We start from the raw sequence: 6,591 nt of genomic DNA on the forward strand, positions 1-6,591 counted from the left end.
TACGCACGCACATTTTGGCATTTTTCTCCGATTGAAAAGGTGTCGTAGGAGGGCGCTTGTACCAGTACGACACAATAGAAGGAAGATGCGCTCTTTGCGAAGTTCTGGTATGCATTCTCCTGTCTTTCCTTGTCTTGTTTCCATTTTTAATTAGTTAGCCCCAGAAGCTAGTGTTTCACTTTGGTCTGAGTGGCAGGGAACATCAGGAACGATTTTATTTCGTCTTTCGTCAAACAGTGCAATCGACGTGTCAGTAATCTTTACTCTAATATTCTTGTCACGGCGCAAGTTCAGTGTAACCAACGAGGTAACACATTTGCTGGAGACACGTTGGACTTTCGCAAAGCGTACAACACGACAACCGGAACAAATCTTGCGTTGGACACGGTGCATGATAGCAATGGTATTTCTCCCGCAACGTGAGATAGACGTCGTCCCGACACTGGCTAACACGACGCCTTAGACACGTCGCGGAAGTGCGTTTCATACGTTTGGCATTCAGTGGCATTGTTGACCGAATTCCCATTAGTTTTGATGCCCACATTGGGTAGTTACGTTGGCAGAGCTTTGCAGGATAGGAATAGATAAGGTAAGATCGGAACGACACATGAAAGGGCAGTTATCTTCTGTAGTTATCTCTATGCTGAACATGGGGGCGCACTGTGCTCGATAGCATGGTGATACAGTATCACCGTCGCTGCAGCACGGTTCTTTAGAAGCCGTCATGTGCTTCGCCTGTTTATGTATTGTTTCACAGCTGCATGCAGCACTGACCGAGATAAGGGCTTCTCCGTATTGATAAGGGCACTGACCGCTGAGGAGCTCCGCCGTGCTTCTTCGACGACATGTACGCGGGCTGTGTGTCCCCATCATTCACCTGTCATCATTTGAACCACGGGGTCTACGGTCGACCAAATTCGTTTCTTCGTGTAACTTGTGGGATTAGACCTGCAAGTTGCAACCTATATTGGTAATCGGCATTTTCACGACGCACGAATTAGAGCGCCAGTCAATCACTCACTAAACAGAACGCATCTCCCGCGAACAGTCTATGTGTCTAATTTGAGTCTACCCTGTATGCGGCCAGAACGTGTGTCATGCGGTTAAAAATTGAAAGCTGATGCTTGTTACATAAGCCCGCCGTTGACAGGGCCGTTCACTATAGTGCTTCGAGAACTCAGGCGCCGGCGCCGGTCTGATCGTACGCCTCAAAAACGTCTCAGTCACGGTAGTCAAGGTTGTTCACGACCGCCCTCAAGTCGTATTCGTTAGGTCCAACAGTGCCAGCTTTGCTTCTATAGCAACGCTGACCACTGCTGACCAGCGTCTCCTTCACGAGCAATGTGGAAACGAGCGCCCGGACACCCTCGCCGCGTTACACAGCGAGCGTGCAATCTCCTCGCTTCTTCCGGACATTTCACGCTCAACCCTAATTACGAGTACAAGCCCCCATTTCCTTGCTGCGCACCAGAAGCCTGCGTCTCCAGCACTGTGCGCGTAGGCGGAAAAGAAAGGAGAATGGCTGCTTGTGGCGCGCATGCGTGAGAGACATGTGGCCCTCCAGGGATCCGGGCTCGAATCAAAGCCACTTGTGCCTGTACAATTCCTTGCACATAGCAGCAAAAAGAGATTGCTCTGGCTGCCCTCGAAGCTCTCACGCGAGCCGTCTATATATATAGCGCTTCTCGCAAGCCACTTCTCTTTTACTTGTGCTCACCAATGAACGTCCCGTCTAATGCCCGGCTCGGTCCCCGCTTTTAATTGCGACATAAATTGGCCGCCGGTAATGGTCGGGCAGAGGACGATTCATTCTCTGCTGGGCTTCCTGTGCTACCTTGTTCGGGGCTGCCTGTGTGCAGTCGCCATCGTCGCTGAAAAAGATCCGAGGGGTACTTTACTGGATACGCCTAGAGCTTTCCAGCGCGAAACAATTTCCTGGATCGGCTTTGGAGCCTTTATCTGCGAGCCATTAAAGGATTTAAATCTCCGAAAAGGGGATTGGCTCTCGGCATTTTTCTTCTTTTTTTGTGTGTGCGTGCGTAAGAGTATGTGTGCTCATGTATCGCGTGTGTGTGTCAATGCGTGTGAGTGTCCGCGTGTGCGAGGGTTTATGTGTATTGGCGTGCGTGCGTGCGCGCGCAGAGTCTACTGAAGAAATAATATATGTGGCACCTGGTATACACCATAGAATTTACAGAAGCAAGTGAAAGGGGTTGCTTCGTCTGAATCCGCCAGTGTCACTTTTATGAAGCCATATCTCTAGCATGATGTTAAATAAACATGAATCAATCACTAATGAGAATCCTTATATAAAGGGAAATATGCAGCCAAAGAGCACTTATCTGAATACAGGGGAACGCAGAAACCGTTTTCTCTGCGCGCCCACGGGACACCGATGTTTATGAGATTGGTTGCACTAAAGGAAAGGTTGAAATATGTTGACTGCACGAAGCAGATTTTCATTTTGGCCGTAACATTTAAAAAACAAAATCTTGAAAATTCCAATATTGAGAATAACTCAAGCACCAAGTTTTTCACTCTGGAACTCGGCAATAAAAACAATATCACACTTTTTTAACCAGCCCGTAAAAATACATCTAAAGAGGACACAAGCGATGTTTTATACGCTGCTCTGAGATGCACCACTAATTTTTTAGTCGACGTTTGCAAAACCCTTACTATGTTTAGGCGAAAATTCAGCTTTTATTTTGCACGACTTCTTTATTCTTGTTACTATTCATTCATTCCCTTATTTATTAATTTATCTCTATTATTGAAGAGCTATGGGGGGGGGGGGGCAGGGTTGCATGCGTCCCGCCGTAGTCACGGCGGTTACGACGCATTGCCCAAAATACCTTTCTTTCTTTTATTTCTCATTTCTTGCTTTCCTTCTTTAAGCCTGTCGCATAACTATATTTAATTGTGCAGCAACACAGACGTAGTCGAACGCTTGTCTAATTCCATACGTAAGTGTCAGAGGCATTCTGGACTTAAACCAAAACTTGAACACAGTTGCGTCTCTGCGAACGTTTTACTTATTTGCAAAATGAAAAAAAAAATGTTATTTGCACGTAATGGCGCTAAGCCTCTCCACAGTTTCACAGATTACATCCATCGAAGTTATATGTTTTCTGTATATATCTTGGAACGAACATTGCTGGTAATGTAGGTCTTATTCTGTTCATAAGTTTCCTTCTTATTATGTATTTTTTTATTTAATGTGTGTGTAGGAGAAGTTGGCATCATGGGTGATGCCCCACTATGCTTCTTCTTTAAGCAAATAGTTTACATATGTAAAAAAGGCAGTGGCGCACTTTTCGCACAGCTTCTTTATTTTTATTTTCGTTTCATCATAATATATTGTGAATTGTGCACCTCGTTCACGCTTGGCTGCTTTAACTTTAGCTTTGGAAATAGACAGGAGTTTGGCGCGCAGTCAGCCAGCGCTAATACGAAGGAAATAGTCAAACTCCTGTTGAGCTATAGCTCAATCCAATTATAATCCAATTATAATTGGATAGGTGATGAAATAGATTATATATATATATATATATATATATATATATACTGCTCCCAGACACAATATATCTAAACGACGGCGTTTGTATTCGGTTAATGGTACCACCCAGAGGTAAAAAAAGTTCAAAGTTCTCTTCCTCTTCGATTTGTGAAAATCGGTAGCGCTTAGGACACTTTCCGTTCTTTTTGTAAAATATTCGTTTGAAAGAGAAAAAATAGGACAGGAAAGAAAAAACGACGTTCGGCCGGAGTGCAAGTCTGAAATTGCGGAGTAATGGTGCCATAAAATTATTCCGCACATGTGAACTGAACTACGCACTGTCGCCCACACTGTGTGCACTGTAAGTTCTTAGGCAAAGCTGGGGAACGATGACACAAATGTTATAAGCGTTCGACATTAGTTCGGTGCCGCAATTATTATTCCCTTAAGTTGCGTTTTCCGTGCAGCGGGGTCATTAGCACAGTAATTACTTGTCAACCACTTAATTTTTTTAGTCGTGCTAACTTTCTGTTAAAAAAAGTATTATCTTTGTTGCGCGTAGTTCTTATCACTTACATACATGTTGTTTTTTTGTATAACTTCGTAACCTTCGACGCTTTTGATTGTTTTTGCGGCTGCAAAAAGCACACACGAACACGGCCCCACACTTTCTTCGGGTTATTGGCCCAACATTTTGCGTGATTCGTGCGTATACTGTTTGAAAGAAACCATTCAAGATGAAATTAAATGTAATATATTCGCTCCTGCAGGTAGCTCTGTCGGGGTAGCGAATACTCTGTCTTTTTATTGTAGAGGAAAGAGTCCTTCGTAGAACATTGGTTCGGCAAACGCGACGCCAGCACAGGAGGTGGTCACTTTGTTTTAAAATAGAATTTAAAAAACACATCAGTAATTTTTTTCTTCTTGCTTTCGAGGCACTTATATTCTACGACTTCAGCATGACAGCAACCATCCGCTCGAGTATTCGCGCCACAAACTGTAAAACATTAGCTTTGAGTTGAAACAGAAGCAAGACCTGTTGAGTGGTGAAAACATAATTTAAAAACTGCACACATAAGGCCGCTCAGTTTGTCCGAACATCCTGCTACGCAGCTAACAAATAAAGACTCGACTGCAACAAGAAACCTCAGGAGAATCACGGCAATGAACGAAGATAGGACGGAGAACTAGAGCAACAGAAACTGCCATAAAGTTACACCATCTAAGTGTCTGGGGATAACGTGGGTACGTGTTATATCAAGATATATGTGAATGTCATTCCTTCATTGCCTTCGATTCCAGGTTATTGCAAAATGTGTGTGGGCTCCTCGCTCGCCGGTTCTCCACCGTCCCGTGTACCGGAGATGTGTACTTCGGCAGTTTTTGTAAATTACCTTTCGTGGATCGTAAAAGGCATGCGGCTGTCGCAAGCACTCCTGTAGGAAATAATGGCGGTGCTCTCACGTTCTTCGTGCCCTCAGTGGCAATATAACTTTGTGTCCTACAGACGTTCTCAAAATGTTCATGCAGTTGCGATTGTTTTTAGTCGAAGCGACATGCCGACATCTGGTTTCTTCGACAGCGAAAGTCAAGTATTAGGCTGTCATTGGCGACATTCCAAATCACATGCACACAATGCAGTGAAGTATAATTGCTGAGACTTCTTTTATTTCCGAGTGAAGAGCGCCTTGTTTTCTGGCACATTTCACCCCTCAAGATAGCTTCGTGTTTCTTGTAGTGCTTTGACGGAGGCGCATTATGAAGCGCTGACCTGGCAACGGTATGCATAGATAAGTTTTCTATGCGTGGTATCTCAAAGTCAGACTGTTCTCTGTTAGAGGTTCATCTCAGGTCTATAAGCTTCTGACAATGTGCCCGCACTAACTTCATTTGGCCTAGGTATATCTGAAATGAGCATCTAATTCCGCTCACTCTAAAAGAGATATCGTTGATACCAGTTTAGTGCGGGCCACCACATAACTTTAAGCTCGCTAATTAATTCTCGTTCAGTAGTGAGCAGTCATCACTGATGGTTACAAACCCAGAGCTGAATTTATTTACATGTATACACGAGCAATGATATGAAAGATAATTGGCTGACTCTAGTGCGACATATCTGCTATCGTTCAAGAATAAAACTTAATCAGTGAAATGAAAGCCCAGAACGCTGTTTCAGGTTATCTAAAGTCGGTAAGTGACAGCGATGGGCCCTTGGCCACGAACGTGCATTGCAGAGAACTCAAACGACCACTCAGAGAAAGCACCATGCTTATTTCATAACATTGCCTATAGCCGTCCAACATTCATCTCCGCGGAACTAAAGGTAATCTAGAGTTCCGAAGAAAGCCTCGGAGGACTTTTTTGTCGGATTTAGGGCGGGAAAGCTACTGCATTCCTATGCAGAGTGACAACGCTTCAGAAGTACGTGAACACAGGTGCGCTGTCGTTGAAATCCGAGTTCCCCATAATACGACTCTGAAGACATTTCGGGCTTTCGTGCCGTAAGCCCTGCTGTCTGTAGCAAATGTGATGAAAACGCGTATCTCTTGTAGGGATTAGGCAGAGGGGCAAGCTTATATCGCTTTCTTTATTCTTGTCTGCACCGGCTCGTTTTCTAGACGCCAGCAACGTTGCATTCACGTCTCCCGCGAAGGACCTTTCGCACGTATTTTTTGGAGAAACAAAGGAATTTACATTGTCAACTGAAAGCTGTCGTTATATTGCGAGCTGGTTTAATATTCTAAGGCCTGTAGGAGTGATGAGTAACGCTGAAGAAAAAAATTGGTAGCGACTTGCTAGGACAAAAGATAAGTGCCTGTCTTTCGCGGATTCTCCTCTGCTGTTGCCCCGTTCCTCACGTGTTTCGTTTTTTGTTCACATGCTTCTTTCTTTTTTCGCCGCCACTACATCTGATAGTGTTATTTAACTCGTTCGGGCTTGCTCTCTGTACAATTTTTTTTGCATTATGAGATTAAGTTGTTCGTCAAACTTCATCGCTTCCTTAGTATACGTGGAGGGCTCGTTTTCAGCATAGCCTTTCTTTTAGTCTCCCAATCGCGATGACAACGAAACAATGTTCCCCTTTCATAAAC

Source organism: Dermacentor variabilis, chromosome 6, assembly GCF_050947875.1.
Source record: "Dermacentor variabilis isolate Ectoservices chromosome 6, ASM5094787v1, whole genome shotgun sequence".
Lineage (NCBI taxonomy): Eukaryota > Metazoa > Arthropoda > Arachnida > Ixodida > Ixodidae > Dermacentor > Dermacentor variabilis.